Raw genomic sequence first — 25,247 nt, 5'->3', positions numbered from 1 at the left:
ATTAGTGTTCTTAAGAAGAAGTTTCCCACTTTTATTTTCATGGAGGAAAACATTTCTTCAAGTGAGAGTAATGGCATGCCAAGGGCATACCCAGGGGGGGTCACGGGCCCGGGCCAGGAGGCCGGCTCCCAGTGTGGACTGGGGATTCAAGGGCCAAGGGCTATATATGGGAGGTTGGGTGGTGAATCTGAACAAGGTAGTTTCCTGGGCCTCTCAGACACGCCCATGCAAACAAGTTTGAAGTTGAGTCTTCATGATGCTGGTGATCTTGTTGATGTCCCTCTTCTTTATCAATTGGATGCCTTATTTATGTATGCAATACAGGTCAGCAGATTTATGCATAGTCTAGGTTCTAAGCATTGGCTGGCTATTAAGCGGACCTTTCGCTACTTGAGTGGAACTTTACATCTTGGGTTGTTTTATCCCAAGGGGGATCATTGTCACTAGATTTACGTGCTTTTTTGGAGCTAGATTGGGCAGGTTGTTATGACACTCTAGTGTCCACGAGTGGTTTTTGTTTCATGCTCAGCAGTTCATGCATACCACGGTTGAGCAAGAAGCAACCTATTGTGGCCACTTCCAACTGTGAGCCTAAGTACATGGCAGTCTTCATAGCCACAATTGAGTGTGTATGGCTCAGATGCCAGCTTATGGTTGATTTGGGTGTTGGACAGGACACTTTCAAATCATCTACACTAACAGTCAAAGTGCATTGGTAGTTGCGAGGAGCCCAGTTTTTCATGCTTTCACAAAGCACATTGAGGTGCATTATCACTATTTCAAGGAGATACTCTTAGCAAGAGAGATCAGATTAGCTTATGTGTCAACACAAGATAACCTTGCATATCTTTTCACAAAGGCATTGCCTTGTGAGAATTTTGAAACTTTCCGCAAATCTTTGGGCGTACTCCCCTTTGTGGAGGATCCTTTTGTCAAGGCATGGCACTTCCCTATACTCTATGTGCCAGTTGTCGTTCACCGCATCACTCATAGGGGGGATTTGTTACCATTCATATGTGGTAGTGATGTTTGTGAATACACTTAAGACCGCTGGGGCATTTTTTCCCTCATTAGGAGGTTTTTCCCCTTGTGCATTGTATATACACCCATCACACTAGGGCTAGCTTATCTTTCATTGTGCACTAAGCAATGCATACTCTCTGTTGCACGCCTCGAGCTTCTTTGTCTTCTCCAAGCTGTGTGTGTTTCCCTACGACCCAACAAAGACATTGTGCAGATGTATAATAATCAAAGACAAATATCAATGATAAAGAAAATATTTGAGGCAGGGAGTCAAATAAGTTGTGGGGTTCATTGCAAAAATAATCCAAATAACAATGGCAATGGATGCTAGAAGTGGCAGCAGGCAAGACCACTTTGAGTGTGACTATCCTTCAAGAAGGTAGAAAAAGAACTATCCAACTGCTAGCAAGGATGTAGATTAGTGAAAAATATTTTTCTTTCAATGCAACAAATGATGAACATGATTTCTACAATTGTATCAAAATGTGTTGATAACGTATGGTATGTGTAATTGGGTGCATCAAATTACATACCTAGTCATGCTGAATGGTTCAAGGACTTGCACACTTTAGAGAGTTCTGGTTATGTTGAAATTGGGGATAATACAACACATCCCATTGTGCATATATGAAATGTGCCAGGTACTTGCAAAGTTTATAGAGTCTTGGCTATGTTGAAAATGGGGAATATATAACACGTCCCATCACCTTTGCAAAATGTCAAAGTGAAGTACCTAGTTGATGTATTGCATATACCAAACATTACAAAAAAATTGGTATTTATTGGAAAAAGGTTCAACATGGTTTGTAGGTTTAATTTTGATGATTGTTATGTAGAGAAACATAATAAGAATGTAAGTCATTGATCAGGTAAGAACGTAGGTAGAATGTTCACTCTGGATGTAGATGTATCTGGGATGAAAGTTGGGATGTTTCGATAAGGTTCAAGAGTTGTTATAGATATTGGAATTTGACATAAGAATATTGGACATGTTAATGTACAAAGGTTGAAACTATGCAAATTCAAGAGTTTATTACAAGTTTCCCATGATTTAAGATGTCTAAGTTAAATAAATTCATGAGCCTTGTCAATTTTAGAGGAATCTTTTCCTCATGACAAGCATGCAAAAAAATGTGTTGGAGTTAGTGCATTCTTATGTATGGGGTCCTGCAAATATTGCATCTATTGGTGGAGGCAGGTTTTATGTTAGGATTAGGGTTGTAAGATGCACACACAGATCAAAGAAGAAGAAGAAGCTCAAGGCACTGAAAAATAAGATAGGTCTAGAGTGATGGACGTATATACAATGCACAAGGGGGGAAATCTCCTAGTGGGGGAAAAGGTACCTCAACATTCCTAAGTGTGTTAATGCATATCACTACCACATATATGCTAAGAAATCCACCCTAGGAGTGATGCAATGAATGAGATTTGGTGCATAATGTATAGGGAAGTGTGATGCACTAAGGACATTATCAATGCACAAAGGGAAGCAAGAACAAAGCTTTGCAAAACGCTTCAAAAGTCTCTCAAGGCAAAGTCTTTGTGAAACATTCTGCAAGGTTTTCCTATGTCACCACATAAGCCAAGCTTATCTCTCCTACTAAGAGTCTTTCCCTCACATAGTGACAATGTACCTCAATGTGCTTTTTGCAAGCATGAAAAACTAGGTTTCTCGCAACAAATGCGGTTTGACTATCATTGTAGATTATTTTGACAGTGTCTTATCCAACACAAAATCATTCATATGGGCATCTAAGCCATACACACTCAATCATAGTTATAAAGACTACCATGTACTCAGCCTCACAACTAGAAGTGGCCACAATAGGTTTCTTCTTGCTCAACCATGATATACATGAAATATCAAGCATGAAACAAAAATCACTTATGGACACTCTTGTGTCATAACAACCAGCCCAATTTGAGTTTGAAAAAGCAAAATTTGGCGGCAATGATCCCCCTTTGGGATAAAACAACCCAAGATTTAAAGTGCTACTTAGTAGCAAAAGATCCTTTTGATAGTGCAGCGACCCTGGGTTATGCATAAATCTGTTGACCTATGAGATTGCAAAGTGAGTATCCAGCCTAGTATAGCATGCATAAATAAGGCATACTAGCAAGTCCTTGAGCTCTCTATGTGTACACAATTCAGTTGGAACCTTATATTATGCCAATACACAACCAAATCAATTCTTTTGTAAAATGATGGTGTCTTATAGATACATAACATCTGCAATTCCTTTATGAATTTCTTTGAATGTGCCACTCAAGTTTTCTAAAAGTCTTCACTCCACCGGTGTGGTTGGAAAGACATCTACAATTTTTCACCAAAAAAAAAAGATAAATGTAGATAGGCATACTCATCTAAGCTCAACACCATGTCCTTGGCCAAGTAAACATGTTTTACTCTTGCCATTCTTGCTCATTGGGCAAAGTATGAGAGCACATATGTTTCACTTAAAGAATCAATGTAGATGAGGATACTCATCTAAGTTCAACACCATGTCCTTTGCCAAGCAACATGTTGTACTCTAGCTAGCATGTCCAACCAACCAAAGTGTGTCACTTTGAATGCAAGGCGGCATCCTTTCTACTGGGTTTTTAGTGCATCTCATCCCATTCACTTTGGATGCACCTTTATGCCCAGTCATTTACATGAAAAGGCATAGTTTCCATCTTTTCTTATATTGTGAAAAACATATGAAGTGATGTTGTTAGAGGGACAACAAGAATAAGCCATTGAAACTCAAAAACCACAGATAGGAAGAGGGATAAAGCTTCAAGAAAACTAAATATTTGAAAAAATGAAGGATAATGGAAAAGATCTATCTAGTTCAAGTTTTCTCATTAATGATTTAGTTTTCAATGCGTTTAGTATAATACTTTGTATCTTCAAGCACCATCACAATGCTCAAATAATTTTAAGTTTTCGAAAGTACCTTTGTACTTAAGCTTTTATGTTATCTTCAAAAATGACCAAACCACCAATTGATTTGTGGTGTACAACAAAATAGAGAGCCATTTAGACATTTCTAGCCAAAATCATCTAAGAAAAGATCGAGGCATACATGTCAAAAGCAAGAAAAACCACTACCCCTACCTAATTTTTTGGATACATTTATTTCGTGTTCTGCCACTTGTAGGTAGCACTGACATCTCTTGTCTCTTGCATTTACATATATGGAATCCAAGGGGAATGTGTGAGATGATCGATTTGACACTGCATATTGCGTGCAGTGTGTCGGAGTTGAACTCCCTTTTGATTGCCTACGAAGAGAGAGTATATTGTGGGAAGTCCATCACGTTTTAGGTGGGAGTCCACATTTTAGATATGCAAATGTTGCTATCAAGATGTACAATTTATAGCAAGTTCGGATGAGGCTAGGGAGACCCATGTACAAAGACTTGTAAATATGCTTTGGTAATCTCTTGTGTGTGTGTGTGTGCGCGCGCGCATGCATTTGGAAAAGGAACCAATCAAATGTATCTAAAACACTATGGATAAGTGCACCAATTCATTATTGATGACCAGATTATGGACATGACGTGTTTCAAAGTTCATTGTCCAGGAAAGTTTGGATGTGATGTGCTCATAGTCATGAATGGTAAAAGTATTGGTGAAATCATAATCAAGGTGTATCTAATGGAGTGTATAGCTATTGGGGTGTCCATGGTAGCTTCTTCACTCACTCGATCTTCCTACATATGTCCACTATGAGATGTAGAGTGGGTGTTAAAGTTATAGCATCTCAAGTGAATAGCCCAATGTGATCCCAGTATGTATTTGGCTTTAGGTGTTTATTTTACTAATTTGTCAAAGTCTAGTTAGGGAAACTTTCTTAAGTGAATATAGAAGCACCATTTTGTCCCCATGTAAATCATCAATTGATTGCCAATGTTGGTTGGTTCAACTCTCTCTCTCTCTCTCTCTCTCTCTCTCTCTCTCTCTCTCTCTCTCTCTCTGGCTTTGCATCATTGACTTTGATAGGAAGATGAGGGAATAAATGTGCAAATATATATACAAAATAAACTAAATACTTCCCACTATAATTAAACAATAGCCTTGCTAAAATATTTGGACCATAATAGAATGTGAAGATAAATCACATCTATGTACAAGAAATGAAGCATTTTCATTAACAGGACATAGCCTTGCAATATGCAATATAGGTATGCAAAATTACAGCCTAAAAATCTTGGAAAAACCATTTGTTAATAATGTTTAATAGTACTTGAAACATTAACAATTCTTACTAGGTATCCGACATTTTTTGGCCACCCAAAATGTTCCTAATAGTACATGCTTTAAGTGGGCTAATAAACGTATTTGACACTCAGGGACTTTGTTGTGACACATAACTGGAAAAATAGGCACCACTGTCATTTCCAACAACGCATATTTCTCCATGTAGAGTATGTCTCATATAGTGATATCAGTAAATAGAAATTTTCCAAGTACAAAAATTAATTATGTGTGGAGGTAACTATAAACACTTAGCAACATGAGTGGGAGGGACCCTCATAAATCTTGATCCAACTGGCTAAACCAAACTCCATGAGTTCCTAGACCATGTTGCACACCTTGTGGCCAACAACATGGCTTTAATACAGCTTAAAGGACTTGAGTTCTACCACATGCTCATCTTTATCCAACCTTACACCTATATAGACCCTTGGTCCCTATTTTAGGAGTCCCCTTGACCTTCCATGTGTAGATTAGGGCCTTGCCAACAACTGCTTCACTAAAAGAGATCGATAATCTGCGTTGTTGGAAGGCAATTGTAGATGTCGACTACCAATTAGTATTGCTACGTGGTTTGCTCCACCAATTTTGCAAACCAGATGCCGACTCAGAAAAATATTGGCCGAGAGTAGATTTCTAGATTGCTAATCATGACTCTTGTGATGCGCAAAAGTTCACCCAAATTCTATTCTACAAGGTTACGGCTTCAAAAATTGGACTCTGGTTAGTGTAAACAAAGATTATACATGCATTGATGGCAGTGGATTAATAAATTGAAATGCCCAAGGCTATGCCAAACTTTCTTATGAGATAGTGATTCACGATCAATGGCTAACTCCACACACACTATATCAATTAAGTAGGATTGTGCACACAATCTAAGAAAAATCAAAACGAGAAACACCCAACTAGTGAGATCAATAGGAGAGATACTGATAAAACAAAATTGCACCCTAGCCATGGCTTTGATACCACTTGTTAGGATCCGGTGGTGCAGTTAGATCATGGGGGTTTGAAGAGGAAGATAGCCATAGCTACACACACGAGAGAGAGAGAGAGAGAGAGAGAGAGAGAGAGAGAGAGAGAGAGAGAGAGAGAGAGAGAGAGAGAGAGAGAGAGAGAGAGAGATAAAGAAAAGTGCACACTTTGTAGTACTCAATAATACAAAAATGTACAATATCATACATTTTACAACATAGCATATGTACAAAAGAACGGTATGTATCCTTGGATGCTCGCTACTAAAAGCTGATCACTTCTATAGAGGTGAGATTGATGACGAGTTTGAGGCCGAGCTCGCCTGCGGATGGTGGCCAAGATTTGTTAGGAGGAGCTGCTTCACTAAGAGATAGCTTCTCTATCTTGCATTTTTAGTATAGCAAATGCCACCAACAAGTCTGATGAGTCCCTAGTAGCAATATTGAGAGCTTCTTGAGGGCCTTGACTTCTCAAGTTATGCAAAGAGAAGAGGGTCAAGAGCACTCCGCGATAGGCAAGGAGGGGTCTAACAGCTGCTTCGCTAAAAAATATTGATGATCTGCATTGTTGGAAGGCAATAGCAGATGTCAACTACCAATTACTATTGATGCGTGGTTTGCTCCACCAATTGTGCAAAACAGATTCCATATTGGCTGATAGTAGATTTCTAGATTGCTAATTGTGACTCTTGTGATGCACAAAAGTTCACCCAAATTCTATTCTACAAGGTTACGGCTTCAAAAATTGGACTTCGGTCGGTGTAAACAAAGGTTATACATGCATTGATGGAAGTGGATTAATTACTTGACATGCCCAAGGCTATGACAAACTTTCTTATGAGAGATAGTGATTCATGATCAATGGCTAACTAAGAAACGAGTAACAGTCAATTGGTGAGATCAATAGGAGAGAAAGTGCTAAAACACAATTGCACCCCAACCATAGCTTTGATACCACTTGTTAGGATTTGGTCGTGCAATTAGATCATGGGGGTTTGAAGAGGAAGATAGCCATATCTACACACAATGGAGAGAGAAAGGGAGGGGGGGAGAGAGAGAGAGAGAGAGAGAGAGAGAGAGAGAGAGAGAGAGAGAAAGAAAATGCATTGGTGATTTTCTTGAATGGTCATATTTGTTTTATTTTTTTGGTGCTTTTCTAAAGTGGTCATATTTGTTTTATTGTGTTGGTGCTTTTGTTGAGCTACCTTTCTCTTCTTCCTAACTAGGCTCTAAAGAGATGAAAAAACATGCAGCCTCCGAAAAAAGGGTTGCAACCTTCAATCAAGATTGAGGACACAAAAGGACCAAGTGGCAAATGTGGGGCACCATCAACAATGCCACCAGTGGCAAAAGAAGCAAAGGATGACAAGGAAAGCTCAAATAGCAATTTCATGAACCCAACCATTTTTGCAATGGCTGGCTTGGAGGAGTTAGCCCTTGAGCCGCATCGGTAGGCGGCGAGTACCGGCCTTCAATTTGGCTATGATTTCCAACAGCCCATTGACACTGGCTTGAATATTTGCCACTCCCAACTTGAATAGATTGCAGAACCTGTCGAGGCGCTCCCTAGTAGTGAGCAACATCGAGTGACGATTCTTCAGGTTGTGCAATGTACTCCCCAAACTGCTTTCGATTTTAGTGAAACCGAGGAGATCACTAGGGTACTTCCACTTCTCTGCATCCTACTCATAATCTCTCTATGCCTTAGAAAATGCAATAGCAAAAGCCACCACTACAAGAATCACCCACAAATTGCCCCAAGGCACAGATTACCCAAGTACATACACAAGAAGATTTGGAAAATTTCTCATGTAGGAAAAACGAGTCTTTTTCAGTGTTTTTTATACACTGCATAACATCATGAGCTTCTGCTCAAGAGGCACCACATACCTAGCTAGGTATACGGTGCCTCCCTCACAAAAGCTCATGATGTTTGAGGTAAGTCGCAATGTGGGAATTATTGTGAGAATTTGTTCAGAACTTCTTGTGATAGACTAGCCATCTAGAGTGGAAACCCTCTTTTGAGCATCCACCTAATTTCCCAAACCACGTGCTTCTGGGATCAACAATATGCCAGCACAACAAGCATGTTGATCCATTGAGAGGCAAGACCCATTGGAGAAAAATGCGCCAAGTGTGAAGGTAGGGCATCCCAAGAACTTCAACCCATTGAGCGGTGACACGAAGACAGGGGGAACGAGCTTCTTTGAGGAAGCAATGGTAGAGGTCGCCCATAGCTCTTGACTTGGATATCAGCAGGGAGAGAGAGGAAACAAGCTCCACAGAGAAAGCAACAATGAAAGTCACCATAAGCTCTCTATCAGGGTTTCACACCCTTGAGTACCTCTCTCTCTCTCTCTCTCTCTCTCTCTCTCTCTCTCTCTCTCTCTCTCTCTCTCTCTCTCTCTCTCTCTCTCTCTCTCTCTCTCTCTCTCTCTCTCTCTCTCTCTCTCTCTCTCTCTCTCTCTCTCTCTCTCTCTCATGAGTGAGTGAGTGAGTGAGTGAGTGAGTGAGGTTTGTAGATCGTAACCCTGCAAATGGCTTTGCACCCATACTTTGACCTACTAAGCGATAGGGAGAGAGAGAAAACGAGCTATACAGAAGAAGAATATGTGGAGTTTGCCATAGCTCTCGGCCTTCTGAAAGTAATGATTGAGATCTCCATAACTCTTGACCTAAAAGGCAGGGAGAGAGAGGGAACAAGCTACACACAGGAAGAAGCAATGATGGAGGATCTATATCTGGATGTCATTCCCCCCCCGGCCCCCTCTCTCTCTCACCACATACTCTCTCTCTCTCTCTCTCTCTCTCTCACACACACACACACACACACACACACACACACACACACACACACACACACACACACACACACACACACACACAGAGTAAGTGGCAGGCCTCAGGACTAAGACCTGTGTCACACTAGGTTGGACGGATGAGTTGCATTCTGAGCTGGTCCAATCATGCAACACGCTTCGAGCTTGCTGCTATCACACAATGCGGTGGTCACGAAGAGAAATAGTGGACGTGGAGGTCCAGCTCATGGCCAATGCTTCTACACTTCGTCCGAGGGGTCACCCCCGCCCTCTCCTGCCCTAGTGATGTTTTTTCAACGCTGATTGGAGCGCAGTCTTTCCACCTCATGTGACAGCTTCAGCGCATTCTGCAAGTCTCTTGGGCGTTGTGGACAGCATGTGCTGCACCAGACATGACCGAGAATCACGTGTGACAAGGGCCTAAGTAACACACAAAATTGAATGCAGGGTGGTGAGGGGATCCATGGTTGCCAAGTCCACACACGAGTTTTTATGCAATCCCAGCCGCAATAGTCCCATCAAAACTAAACCCAACCACAATTGGACCCCTTAAACCCAGATAGTGCATGTTTTTTAAGGAAAAAACATCATAAAACCAAGCCTTGATACATGTGCAGGTGGGTGAGTTGGTTAAATCATGTGACCAAAACTTAGGCCGCGAGGTGGTGGGTTCAAAATCGATCGATAGAGAACCAAAATTTTGCATTGCTCGGTCTCCTTTTTGCCTCAATTTTTGTGTTGCCCGGGTTAAGTCCGCCTAGAGATCCCGCCTCCCACTTTCGGGCCGTCGATCCCTTCACCCCCCCGCATTAAATTTTTTGTCACTTAGTCTCGTGGAAGTGGCAGGTGTCAAGGTTTGTAGAGAGACCCTCTTTGCAATTCTCTCATTAGAGCCTAGTAATGATGTAATTCTTCATTACTTTACCCAAGATCACATGGTCTTTTATCAAAGAGGTCATGAAATCACTAGGCTTTGGGCCGTAGATGTGTCGGTTGGTTAGCACATTGGGTGTTGGTAGGCTAGTAACCAATTTGAGCTCTTATTTAATGAGCGGATTGTGGGGTCTTTTGAGGTAAAAAGATCTATCAAGCAAGGTTACCCACTAGCTCCCATTTTGTTTGCCATTGGATCTCATCTCCTGGTGACAATGCTCAAAGACAATTAGTGAAAGATTGCTGGTCAATAGAGTTTTAGAACAGCTTAACTATTGTTGCCTACCGACCTACGAGTCTAGGTTTGATTGGAAGCATGGCGGTGGCCTATAGATAGACACTTCCATAAACCACACACCAGGGAGGTGTATAACATCCTGATGGCTTCACTGGACCGGTTCTCCTGAACAAAAAATAGGTCAAGCAATCATCGGAGGCAAGATGGGTGACAATTATAAAGAACATCTAGTGCCCACAATGGCCGCTTAGGATGAGAGCTTTATATAGAAGGTGCTATGGGGGCCTTTCCGACTGGGGTGAAGGTCTTAGCTAGAGGTATTGGTCGAGATAGATGCTCACAAATGCAGATCAACAAGTGAGAACCTCCCCCACCTTTTCAAGGACTCTCCGGGATATGTGGTCTGGCAGGAAAGATATGCAAGTGGGTTCAAAAGACATGGAAGATTGGGTTCTGCAAGAACGATCTTCTCTTGGGTGGGAAGGAGATCATGAGCTAATTACTTCATATCAGTACACAAATTGTCAGGTTCTGTTACTTTAAACACGTATGGGAGGCCAGGAACTGTTGACTTTTCGAGAACCTCATTGAAACAGCAAGGTTCACGGAGATCATTCAACAAACAAGGTAGCGATTATTTCCATTGGAAAACGGAGAAACTGTGAAGAGTGGGACAAGGTTGTGACTGCAGCAATGTCAAAACTGCATGGGTAAGAGTCTGATTCTTAGCCAGCCAAGTATTTCACCCTTGCCGCGGGGTGGCGCCCCTATTAACTAATCTTTGCTGAAAGACGTCATGGCTTAGCACGAGCATGACTAGTAATTGTAATTCTTTTGGGCTGCTAATATAATCTACTCACTATTGTGAGTTCTACAAAATGAAATAAATATATCTATGATTGTCTTTACACGCCTCTCTATCTAATGAATGAACACTGCCTCATTCACCCAATGGAAATTTTCTTCAAAAAAATTGGCCTGCCCCAAAGGGTTAAGGCTTTATTGATGCCCTTCCCTTTTCTCTAATGAAAAAGGAAAGGTTTTTTTGTTTAAATGCTTAATTATTTGATTATTTTCTAATGAAAAAGGAAAGGTTATTTTTGGCATGCCCCAAAGGGGTGAGCCCTTAGTGATGCCTTCCCTTTTTTGCTAATGAAAAAATAGAAGTTATATTTAAAACATAGATTGTTTTTTGATTGGCTGGTGGAAACAAAAAACACTCATTACAAAGACAGAACATACTTATTACAAAGACAAAAGACATTGATTTCAAGGACGATTTATGAAAAAGGCCAATTCTTTGAGAAGCGCTATTGTCCACTAGTGAGTGGACTAGAACTCCCAAACCCCAAAATTGGACCAAATCCATGGCATGTGTGATCCTAATTTCCTCAACATAGCGCAAATTTTAGTACCTGGCTCACTACTAGTCGCCTTTTATACTTAAGCATGCTAACATACAACCCCAATTTTCTAAGATACGAGCATTCCAGCTCAGAACATGTCCTTATTGGCATTTAGCGATGCTCCAGAGTGCATGCATCATCCGCCACATGAAAATCTACCACAGGTATTGTGGTGTTATGGAGTATTAAGAAGAAGAAGTTCCCATCCCACATGGGCACTAACCAAGTCCGTAAGACAACCCAACTTCCAACTCTCGTGCTATGAGTCGTAAACCTCCAACTGCAGGGGAAGCCTAAGTATAGAAAGAGAAACAGATGGAGAGTAACCATGGTGTAATAAGATTGGAATTACGGCTATCAAACACCATGCTCATAGAGCAGGGAGCTTGAAGCTGGAAGGACAAAGGTGTTGTCAGTTGCAAGGAGGTGGAAGCACCATCAGGGACCTGTGAGGTAGTCAAAGACTACTAGGCAGAAGGTATTGAGAACACCCATGCTAACAAGGGAAAGCTGAGAGAGGGCCTTTGTCCTAAGCAAGAAACTATTGCCATGATGACTACGCGCACCACCATCCAATAAGGAACAGAGCCCACAATCTCTAGGATTGGGCAAGGGTAAAGCCAATGGAGAAAAGGAAGAGCTCTTTTTCCATCAAGTCTCTCTCTCTCTCTCTCTCTCTCTCTCTTAGGTTCTACACCAACAAATTCTTTGAGATGTTGTGCCAGGCACAGCTGCCAGAGGCATGGAAGGCATGCAAGGCATGCAGAGAAGTTGTAATGGAGGTGTATAGTGTGGGGTAGCATCAATTGTAACCTTAGTTGTGGGCGGTGCTCTGGTCGATATACTGAAGGACAACTCTCTCTCTCTCTCTCTCTCTCTCTCTCTCTCTCTCTCTGTGTCACACACACACACACACACACAAACATACGCAAACACAAAAGGGCAGATTTGTTGCTCATATGTCAATTGCCAAGAGTTGCCTTTGTCTCTCATGGCGTCTACTAACTACAGGCCAAGGGAAGCAACACGTCTTCTGCAGGTTGAGGGTTAGATCAGCCTATGTAGAGCTCTCTTTCTCTCTCACAAGCATTGTGTAGTGTGTACACAGCAGTCACAGGACTCCAGACACGTGTTGGAAGGTATAGAGAATCGTTAGGGGAATAACCCTAGGAATGATTTTAAAAAAAATAAGAGCCAAAAGAACAAGGGGCCACCAGGTCTTCAAAAACAAATGAGAGGAAAATCTTTTCAGATCCTCTCCTCTTTTTGGGAAAGACAAAAGGACAATTGTCACTTCTACATGTGAGAACTGCCAGTCTGCATGTAGAAGTTAGAACTCACATCTCTGTGTGTGTGTGTGTGTGTGTGTGCGTGCACACACACGTGCACGTACACAGGCACAAGCTCTCATTGGTATAGGTGGTGTTGAGGTAGCCAAGGGTCAAAGAGTGCGAAGGAATGTGTGACGTTTGAGGCTAAGGAACCTAGGGGCATATGGATTGTAGCATAAGGTAATGTGGGTTGGATGGGTGTGGTTTGAGGGCAAGGGACGTGGATAATGTAGGAAAAAGAGATAAGAGTTGCAGGAGGGTGGAAGAGGAGGCAATTCTCTCTCTCATTTTTTCTGTTTGGAAAAGGGTTTCTAACTCTAGCTTTTCAACAATCACTCCAAGATGCTACCATTTTCCACTCTGTAGTACAACCTTAGGAGATATTATCACGCGAGAGAGAGAGAGAGAGAGAGAGAGAGAGAGAGAGAGAGAGAGAGAGAGAGAGAGAGAGATGAGAGGGGAGTTGTGGAGCATGAGGCTCTCTATGCAATGGTGGTGAGCCAAAGCAGAAATGCATATAACTTTATAATAGTTGCAGCCATGCATAATATGATTATCACCATGACCAATAGCGTGCAATATTCAAAACTTTCCGCCATCGCTAGTTGATCTCTCTCCCCATTATACACATCCTCTGTGTAGCATACAATTGAAGGTAAGCCAACACCATGTTCTAGCCTACCTCTGCACCATCAAGTTTATCATAGGTCCAATAGATCGCAAAGCATCTTTCAGGCACCCCATTCTTTTTTGTTCAAAAAGGATCTTGAATTAAGTGAGATGAAGAAGGTGAGAAATAAATTCTTTGCCAATGGACTTGTAGCCTAGTGGTCCAGGTAGATGTGTGGGTGAGTAAAACCTAGGCTCGAACCCTCGACGTCATCTTTCTTGTTAAATTTCAAAGTTCAACTACCCTCAAAGAAATAATTGCTTTTAAAGCTTTAGATCGAGGTTTCCTTTATGTTGTTTCTAGTTTAACTCAAGTTATTTAGGTTCATCTCATCATTGGCAGCCTCATGATTTTATCGCTTGTTTTAAAATGCTTAAATTTTGGATCGGTTGGAGCACACAAAAGATACCCATTACAAAGACAAGACTCAATCGTGAAAAGAAGACTTTTAAATTTTCCAAAGACAAGACTCAATCGTGAAAAGAAGACTTTTAAATTTTCCTTGATTAAATGAGGTAATAATCACTCGATAACAACAAAGCCTGAAAGAGCAATGATGAAAATTTGATCATGAATAAGATATTGAAAAAGGGGGATCGGGGGTCGGGGGTCGGGACTAAGTGGCACGGGCATTCAAGGGATGGGATCTACAGTGCGGGGTTGTGGGCTGTAGATTTGGATGGCTACGTCGAAAGTAATCTAAGGTATGCTAGATTACAAAAGTAATCTAGGGTACCCTAGATTACTTTCGAGGGTTATCGCCTTGCACACGTGTTTTAAGTAAATTAGGATCCCCATGCTTCAAAAACACGTGCAAGGACGAAGTGGTTAGGGCATGTGACTCCCATGGATGGTGTCACGGGTTCAAAGCCCAAGTTCGTAAAATGGGGTATCTTAGATTACTTCAAAACACGGGTACCCTAGATTATTTTTGTAATCTAAGGTACCCTAAACTACAAAAAAGTAATATAAGATATTCGCGCCCAAATCTACGACCCACAATCCTCTCGGCATAGATTCCACCTCCCCATGCTCGTGCCACTTAGTCCGGGAAGGGAGGGAGGGGAGGGAAGAGAGAGAAGAGAATAAGAAGAAGAATTTATTGGTTTTGCCTCTAGAATTGTCCAACACATGTTACATGTGTGATTTATTTAAAGGTATATGTTGTTTTTACTTCCATTGTGGAACTAAAGAGCGCCTTTGTAATCTCTAGAATCTATACGTTTTACTTCCTACTATACTACACTATACTACTATGCTCCATTATCCATTGCATGGAATCTCCAACGACTCCATTTTGGAGCACTCAATCCAAGCCAAAATCAACAAGAAATAGCCGAGGTCAAACTTGCTACCATGAAAATGCAAACGCAATCTTAGCCTTGAGCCAAAGCAGGATGAGCAATTGCTCACCAAATTGTCGAGTGCACAAAATTTTAAAAAATTATAGTTTTACTGCTCCCTCCTCTCTCGTGCAAGTTTGAGCGACCAACACAAAGCTTTATGGCCCTTTGGAAGTGACCAAAATTTGGGACTATGTATATGCATGTGTTGGCCCTTTAGTATGAAAACACCTCCTTCCAAAGGGCCATAAAGCTTTGTGTGCTTATTTGGATGTGTGTATATCGAGCAAGCAGACCAAGTCTCTCTCTCTCTCTCTCTCTCTCTCTCTCTCCATAAAATTATGTGTGCTAGTTTGTTTAGTTGTTTATTTGGGCTTGTGTATCTAACAAAGCACACCTAGACCCTGTGTGTGTGTGTGTGTGAGAGAGAGAGAGAGAGAGTGTGTGTGTGAGAGAGAGAGTGTGTGTGTGTGTTCAAGAGTCATCGGTGGAAGATCTTTGAAAATTATATTCTCTCTCTCTCTCTCTCTCTCTCTCTCTCTCTCTCTCTCTCTCTCTCTCTCTCTCTCTCTCTCTCTCTCTCTCTCTCTCTCTCGTGTGCACGCGTGTGCGCACACACACACACATACGGTCTAGGTGATAGAGCTTTGAGATCCCTCTTATGACATTGAAAGTTCTCTTTGTCTCTCTGTCTCTTTCTCTTTCTCTTCGTCCTAGTTTTGAGTTCAAGTCTTCTAATATGTTCTAAGTTCAAGACTCATCAAATCCAGATATTTAAGGTCTCTTGGAATTGTTCAAATGCAGTTAAAAGTTCTCCTTGTTCTCCTCTCCTCTCCTCTCTCTCTCTCTCTCTCTCACACTCACACACACACACACACACACACACACACACACACACACACACACACACACACACACACACACACATAAGTGTATGTGTGTGAATGAGAAGAGGAAGCTTGAACAATCATTCTACAACCCTAGTGTGGTATATTTATTATCCCTATTCATGCTAAGTATTAGATCTTGGGTTCAAGGTTCGTCAAATTGGATTTTGAGGACCCTTGAGATTGTCCCCATGATGTTATGATTTCCCTTCTTCTCTTTAGCAACACGTCTTGAGTTCAATAATTTTTGGGTAGATGTTTGAGCTCTTTAGGATGTTAGATCTAGGGTTCAAGGCTTGTCAGGTAGACCTTTGAAGTCTCTCTAGTAAAACGGGTCTTGAGTCAAGATTTGTTGGATTTATATTTGAGGTCTTTAGGGATTAATCTTTGTCGATAAAATATTTAATGTCTCTCTCTCTCTCTTCATCATCTTACTCATCCTCATAATCATCATCCTCTACTTCAATTTTATCGTCCTCATCTTCTTCATCATCCCCTTTTCCATTTTCATTATCATCCTCGCCTCCACCACCAACATTGTTGGAATTAGGGTTGCAGGGAAATGTACACGGCTTGGACAAGACAAAGGAAGCTCAAGGCACACAATAGAGAGTGTGTTACATAATGTGCAATGGAAAGATAGATAGCCCTAGAGTGATGGGCGTTTATACAATGCACGGGGGAAAAAACCTCCTATAGAGGGAAAAAATGCCCCGGCGGTCCTAGTGTGTTCACACACATCACTACCACATGTATATGGTAACAAATCCCCCCTGGAGTGATGCGGTGAACGAGATATGGCACATGAGTAAAGGGAAGTGCCATGCCCTGAGGACATGATCAGTCCACAAAGCGAAGTAAGCCCAAAGCTTTGTGGAAAGCTTCGAGCTTCTCACGACACAATGCCTTTGTGAAAAGATCTAAAAGGTTGTCCTGTGTTGGCACATAAGCCAAGCTGATCTCTCTTGTTGAGAGCCTCTCCCTAACATAGTGGTAATGCACCTCAATGTGCTTTGTGCAAGAGTGAAAAACCGGTTTCCTCGCAACTACCAGTGCGCTCTGACTGTCAGTGTAGATAGTGTTGGCAGTGTCCTGTCCAACACCCAAATCATCCATAAGGCGTCTGAGCCATACACACTCAACTATAGCTGTGAAGACTGCTCTGTACTCAGCCTCACAACTCAAAGTGGCCACAGTAGGTTGCTTCTTGCCCAACCATGATATACATGAACTGCCAAGCATGAAACAAAAATCACTTGTGGACACTTGCGTGTCAAAACAACCAGCCCAATCTGAGTCCGAAAAAGCATGTATATCTGGCGGCAATGATCCCTCCTTGGGATAAAACAAGCCGAGATGTAAAGTGCCACTAAGGTAGCGGAAAATCCTCTTGACAGCCTGTCAATACTTAGACCCTGGGCTATGCATAAATCTGTTGGCCTGTGAGACTGCAAACTGAATATTTGGCCTCTTGTGTTGCATACATAAATGAGGCAGCCAACACCAGTTTGGTAAAGAGTGACATCAGCAAGATCGCCAGCATCATGTAGACTCAACTTCAAACCTGTTTCCATGGGGGTGGCAATAGGTTTGCAATCCTCAAGTCCAAACTTACATAGCAATGTCTCTATGTAACTTTTCTGACACAAGGCAATACCACCATCACTGCTTAAACTGTATGCCCAAATAATGATGCAACAACCCCAAATCTTTCATCTTGAAAGTAGCATTCAAATCAGCCTTAAATTAAGCAATATGTCTCTCATTTGGTCCAGTGATCAGCAAGTCATCTACATAAAGAACCACAATGATAAGTACATCACCCTCACGCTTTACATACAATGTGCTTTTTTTTTGGACTGTTATGAAAGCCTTGTTTCACCAAATGAGTGTCAGCTTTCTCATACCAAGCACAAGGAGATTGCTTCAACCCATACAAAGCCTTGTTAGATTTGCACACTTTGTCCTCTTGTCCTTTCTTGACAAAACCACGAGGCTGCGTTATATAAACTTCCTCAAATATGTCACCATTCAAGAAAGCAGTAACACTGTCTGATTGATGTACATCCCAACCAAAATGAGCTGCGAATGCACATAGAAAACACACAGTAGTCATATGACAAGTGGGAACAAAGGTCTCTTCATAATCTATGCCTTTTTTCTATGCATAACCCTTTGCAACAAGACGATCCTTATGGCGATCGATCTCACCATCCGGCTTGCGTTTCAACTTGTAAATCCACTTCGTACCAATGGCCTTTTTGCTAGGAGGCGAATCACATAAAGTGCATGTGTCATTTTCTATAAGTGCATCATATTTTGATTGCATGGCAGCCATACAATTTTTTTAATTTTGTGCTTCATCAAAAGACAGAGGCTCCTCAACATCATGTAAGCTAGACACAGCCAAAGCATAACAATCTGATGCATAAGATGCATAGCGAGAGCCTGAACGAGTACTACTAGACAAAGGTGCATCCAATTTACTGTCACGCAAAGTGTACACCAGCCATTTTGGCATACCTCTAGCCTGCTCATTTTCAGCCCTTTCCTTATCAAGTACATCATGTATATTTGCATCAGTAATAGGTTGATCTGTAACATTTTCAAAAACCCCCATAGGCTGTACATTTGCCTCATTGGAATTTACATTCGAACTTCCACCACTAAAAAGAGGCAACAAAGTGTCATAAATATCCTGTGAGCTTACATTACTGTCTCTAGTACATGACAACAAGGGTTGAACAAAATCTTCCAGAAACACTACATCCCGTGAAACCAGAATACGCTTTGTTTCAGATGATATAACCTGTAACCTTTGCTTTCAGCACTATAACCAACAAAAATACATTTGACAGCCTTATCATCCAATTTTTTGCGTTGTGTTTGTGGCACCAAAGTATATGCCAAACAGCCAAAAACACGCATGTGCTCAATAGAAGGCTTTCTATCATGCCATGCTTCATATGGAGTAATAGACTGCAAAGCTTTTGTAGGACACCTGGTTAGTACATAAGTGGCACACATAATGGCCTGAAGCCAAAAAGAATGCGGCTTGAGTTTTGACCATACATCATGACATTTTTGTAAGTGACCTATTTTTCCTCTTAGCAATACCATTGTGTTGAGGTGTATAAGGCACTGTACATTGGTGTTTTACCCCCCAACTAGCCAGAAATGCATTAAATTCATGAGGCATATACTCCCCCCCCTCGATCGGAACGTAGGGTGCCCATAGTACATTTCGAGACATTTTCAACCATAGCCAGAAATTATTTGAAGCATATAAAAACTTTGGACTTCGCTTTAAGCGGAAATACCCATGCATGCCTAGAGTAATCATCAATGAAAGTCATGAAGTACAGGTAATTGCCCAAGGACGGAGTTTGCATACGCCCACAAACGTCACTATGCACAAGCTGCAACCTGCATGTGGCCATAACTATACCATCCTTTGGAAATTGAGAACACTGCATTTTACCCAGAATACAGCCTTCACAAACATGTTTGACAGGTGCTTCAACAAGCAGCAAAGAAGCAACCATATCAGATTTCTGCAAACGCAGCAAACTGGCAAAATTCAGATGACCAAAACGTGCATGCCAAAGTTTTGCATGTGAAATAGCCCTTGAATCTGCAACTGCATTTGCAAAAATTTTTCCACACTTGTCATACAAAGTGAGCTTATACAGCCCATGGCACAAAAGCCCAGATGCAACAATTTCATCACCAAAATTGAGATCATGAACTGTACATCTATCATCGACAAATTTGACTACAAGTCCAAGTCTAGCAAGTGCAGATACAGACAAAAGATTCTTCTTGATCCCAGGTACATAAAGTGAATCAACAAGTGTGAAAGAACTGACATTTGTAGCAGTAAGCACAATCTTTTGAACTCCTTGAACCGGATAAGAGGCATTGTTGGCACAAGTGACTGAATTCCCATGAGGGACAGACTCGAGAGAGGTGAACAATTCACGATGTGAGGTAATGTGCTTTGTAGCACCACTATCAAAATACCACACATGTGAATCTGCAGCAAATGACAAGCATGCATCATGGACAACAGGATTGTAAGTGCACTCTGCACTAAAAGCCCATTCTACATCGACATCAACATCACAGTCTCCTTTCACAGAAGACTCAACAATGGCTGCATTTGTAGTGGAACCAGCATTTGCAGTGGAACCACCCTCTTTCTTCTTAGCCTCTTTGGCCTTCAACTTAGGACACTGCTTGATCAAGTGATCGTTAGCTTTACAATAATGGCAACTCATCTTCTTTTTGCCCTTATCACCAGAATTTCCAGACGAATTGCTGCAAGTAGAAGCATTAGGAACATAAGTTTTGCCACTCGCAACAGAACCATAAGAAGTGGTTGCATTGCTGTTACCACCCTTTCTTTGAGAAGCAATAAAAGTCTGTTCAACTGCACGCTGCGTAGTCCTATTTTTTCTAGAAAGTGACTCTTGCAATAGCAATGTGCATAATGTATCAAACTTGACAACTTCAGGATTTCCTTGGGTCATTAGTCTCCAAGTACTAGCAAAAGTCTGGTATGAATCTGGTAAGGTATCAAGAACAGTCTGCACAAGGGAACTGTCTGAGATGACTTCTCCTGCAGATATAAGTTGCTCATTGATATCCTTGACACTAGCAAGGAAATTTTCTATATCATCTTCCTCATGCATAAGCTTCGACTCCAGCTCTTTACGCAGCAATGCAATTTTAGCCTCATTGCGACTTGCATAAAGACCAGCGAATACATCCCAAGCCTATTTTGCAGATTTTGCTGAACGAATGTGAGGAACAATGGTGTGCTTCACAGACAACGCAATCAATGCATGAGCCTGCGCATCCTTTACATCCCAACGAGATTGTTCTACCGAGGCAAAACAACTCTAATAGCAGCAATCCTTGCAGCAAGACCTGCAACATCCTCAACATCGCCTTCATCCTCAAAACCAGTACCTACATCAATGCCATGCACAATATTGTAGACGCCCTTTGACACAAGAACATGTTGCATCATGTAAGCCCACATAGGGTAATTGTCCCCATCCAACCTGTCCTCAGTAGTAAACATCTTGAACACATCTGTGTTGTTGTCAGCCATGGTAAATGCTGCACCTGATGTGAAAACTGTCGGAAAAGAGGAGAAAGGAAGCGGGAACAACACGTGCTATATAGCACAAACCGTAGATGACTATAAGGCACTTGTTATGCAGAAAACGGCACTGACAAAAATTTTGCACAAAAAGACAAAATTGCCTGTGCAGATTTGCCTGTAGTGGAAACGGAGGCCGAAATGAATCCAAAATTGCCTGTGCAGACCTGTGAACGCTCGCCAAACCTCACTGTAATTGGAGAAAGTGAGCAGGCGTGTGCTGGAGCAGCTAGCGACTAAACCCGGGAGGACGTAACCTGCTCTGATACCAATTGTTGGAATTAGGGTTGCAGGGAAACGCACACAGCTTGGAGAAGACGAAGGAAGCTCAAGGCACACAATAGAGAGTGTGTTATTTGGTGTGCAATGGAAAGATAGATAGCCCTAGAGTGATGGGCGTATATACAATGCACGGGGGGAAGAACCTCCTAAAGAGGGAAAAAATGCCCCGGCGGTCCTAGTGTGTTCACACACATCACTACCACATGTATATGGTAACAAACATGGCCCTCCAATTCCTCCATCATCACATATGCCCTCCTCATTTGCAACATCATTGTGGTTGTCCTCTTCATCATCCTACTCATCATCATCTTTCTTCTTGGTGAGAGAAAGCCACACATTTTTGTCCTTCCACTGCATCCTCTTGGTCATATCTGGTCCTTGCACAGACTCTCCGTATAGCATACAATTGGCCTCACCATGCTCCTCAAAAGTAACAAAGTCATCTGCTATGTTAAACAGCTCAAAATTTAGGAAAGGTTCAACGGCTTGAGGCTTTAGCTTCACAGATACGCATGGCAAAATTGGCTTGCTTGTCAGACATGAAGGAATCTTCTGACCTTAATCTAGGAAAAACGGAGAAAAAGAGTGCCAAAAGACCAATTTTGAGGGTTTGGGCTTGCATCTTGATGCACATACTGAGCAAAAAATATCAATAGTCCTTGTTAAAAGTAGAGTCTGGAAGCAAAACCATGCTTGATAATGGTCCCCCCATTGAAGCAGCCGACACTCAAATTTCACTCAGAAATGCAGCACAAAAAGCTTGTCAATGTGGTATAAGAGGCTACAGAGGGCTCAAGAAATGGGGCCAAACATGAAGCCCTTGGCCATTGTTATAGTGAGTTTTGTAGTTCTTGTAGCTACACGAATACATTTTTAGTTCTTGATAGTGGCCTAAATACTCCTTTCTGCAGTCAAATAGAGCCTTTCAACTCAATTGAGAGAACCAATCCATAGTCGCCATAAGTGTGTGGTATACTTCTTTTATTCGAGGCTTAAAAAATTGTGTGTCCTTGGGCCAACGCCATGCGCTCCACTCAAATCCGGGCTCAAACCCAGGTAGACCCCGTGTATCAATCTTTTCAAGAACTCTCCTAATCAATACCCTTTCAATCCCATTGAGGTTGAACTGGAGAGCCGTTTGGCTTATACTTTTCCACCAATTACTACCATAGTCCCACAGTTGGCCCAAACATCAAACACCTTTGTTAATGATCTTTCTTGCAGCTTCCCTCCAGTATGGATTTAGATATAAGTGCCCCGTCTTGGAAAGTCAAGGGGACCAATGAGTTTTAGAGTTGTGAAAGTACCTTACTAGTTCTCTCCACTCTAGAGATTCCGCTGCTGTGTTGCATTTTTGAGCCCCCCCCCCCCCCCCCCCCCCCCCCCCCCCCCCCCCCCCCCCCCCCCCCTCTCGCTTCAGGCAAGCCCACCAAGGGTCCAATGTGTGCTTGGACCTATCAATCATGGCTTGGGTCATCATAGCCCAAGATTGGTCATGCTTCATGAGTGCAGCCACAAACTTAGCACACTAGGTCTCGGCATGGATACTAGGATCAAGAATCCCGAGACCATCCTGATTGAGAGGTCTCGCAACTATTTCCTAGCTAGACCACTGCTAGGATGTCTTGTCTTTTGTATTGTTCTTCCATAAAAATATTTTCACCGGTTTAATGAACTCTTTGCAATTACTTTGGCCAAGCTTGAGCAGCGGACCATTGAAAGCTATGTATGTGAGCAAGAATAAGTTGATCACTTTCACTCTACTCGAGAAGGGAACGAGCACGTACTCCCATCTATGCATCTTGCATCTTATCTTTTCCATGACCCATGTGAATTTTTCCTCGTGTGTTACGTCTATCCCTAGTGGGGCTCCCAAGTGACGAAGAATTTTTCCTTTCGACACAAATTCCCTAGACCACATAGAGGAGTCAAATGAGTCGCTCTCCGTAAGAGAGATCAATCTTGATTTCTCAATACTTCACTTTGACCCTGATGCTATGGCATACATATGCACTATCTCCAAAGCCTTTATGATAACCAAGGGCAGGACTTTAAAAAAGAGTAATGAGTCGTCCGCAAATAGCTTAGCAAGAAGTTGGTTGTTCTCAGGCAGAGAGAGTCCTTGAATCTCCCTTCTTGTAGCACTATCCTCGAGCATTTTCACCAAGGGATGAGACCCCACGGAGAACATCATAGGGGTAAGAGGGAACCCTTGTTTGATGGACCTCTTGACCTCAAAGGCTCCCACGATTCTTTCAATGAAGAGGATCTCCAAATGACTACCTGCACCTAGAGCGCTCATTAGCCAACACATCCAAGGCCCAAAGCCCAGAGATTTCATGACATCTTTAATAAATGACCACATGATCCGTTCGTAAGCTTTTGTCAAGATCTAGCTGGAGCAAGACACACTCTTGCTTGGTGAAGTCAGCATACTCAATACTGACCATTGCTGCCAAAATATTATCATATTGACCTTCCCTTGATATATCCATGATGGTGGGGAGTGACCACTTAGTCCAGGAGGGGAGAGCCTCATGGCAACCGTTTTTGCAATGATCTTGTAGGCTACCAACATCATGGTTATGGGGTGCCAATGTTTCAGTTGAGAGCATCACACTTGCTTTGGGATAGGTTTGATGAGGCCCCTTTTAATACTTGAGTCTAGCAAACAAAAACATTTTCATTTCTTGGGCTCTCATGGATGCGTGATACTACACTTTGGTTCTCCACAGTATTCTCGTGCTTTTGCCTAACTTCTTTGTTACCCAACCTGGCCTCTTTCTCCCCACTTGCTCCAGTCTCATCCTTTTTCTCTATCTGTTTCTCACTCTCTTCCATATTGCTTCCCCACCACAAAATTGATTACTATGCCCCATAACAACATCTTGCATTTTAGGATTAGTGCTAACTTTAGCCTTCTGGGACAATCCTTGGCAAAGTGACCAAATTTTTTACACTCGAAGCATGCCCAAAGTAGGTTCCAAAATTGAGAGGGATTGTTATAAGCCCAGATCCCACATTGATCAACATGCTCTTCGATGGTGTCCTAGCGACATTCTAGCCTATAAACCTGGTTGGAGGTCCTACCAAGACCCCTCTTGTTAGGGACAAACAATGGGGTTCCCAGTTGACTAGCTAGCATCTTGATGTTATCCCAGAGCCAACAAGGCAAACCCACAAACTTGACCTAGACAAGGTGAATCCCTTGGAGAGACTCCACCGAGTCAAAGATCGGCTCCCATGACACCACACATACAGTTGTCCTGTTAAAACTAAGGGGGCCTTTCTCCAGGACCTTTTATACATTGGAGTTCTCCTTAAATCTTATTGAGCACAAGCCCTTTACGTAAGTCGTATTTTCCATAGCCCCTCCATGCCCAAGAACTTGTGGTCCCTAAATCCATTGAGTCAACTTGTATCTATTTGGGACTCGCCCACCACTAAATCCAAATACAAGCGTGAGCCTAGCTTGCGTAGCAAGGTGCTTCTTAATCGGTGCTGGAGCGATTGCAACATTGATAGCCTCTAATACCTCCACCTATTACGGGAGAGATTTCTTAAGTGTATCGTAGGCACGATCCGCTAGCCCTTCTTCAAACACCTCATTGCATTCGGCCTGTGAGCTAGATCTTTTGTTAGCATTTGAACCTATCTCCATCTGTGTGATTACCTCTTTCAGCTCCTGTTCGAGATGAACCTTTTTATTCTTAAGTGTTTCATGTCCACCCTCACTTGGCATCTGAAATGTTGTGACTTGAGCAGAGCTCTATGAGTAGGGACACTTTAGTAAAGTGGAAAATGAGATGCCTGGTTTAAGAGACGAGGTGTTGGATTGTCATGCCAAGGGTAGGACCAGGCACGGCCAAGGGCCGAGACGGACATGCAGTCAAGGGGGTCCCTATATTTAGAAGGCCAA

At 42.2% G+C, this 25,247-nt stretch overlaps 1 pseudogene; it reads right to left on the bottom strand.

Annotated features, from left to right (window-relative positions):
- LOC147439857 (uncharacterized) overlaps positions 1-22,040 on the bottom strand; it is a 29,369-nt pseudogene extending 7,329 nt beyond the window's left edge.
- Between the last annotated feature and the right edge of the window lie 3,207 nt (positions 22,041-25,247).

The sequence above is a fragment of the Adiantum capillus-veneris genome, chromosome 16 (genome assembly GCF_014529385.1).
Source record: "Adiantum capillus-veneris isolate H3 chromosome 16, ASM1452938v2, whole genome shotgun sequence".
NCBI lineage: Eukaryota > Viridiplantae > Streptophyta > Polypodiopsida > Polypodiales > Pteridaceae > Adiantum > Adiantum capillus-veneris.
This window is presented reverse-complemented; position numbering and strand designations above follow the sequence as displayed.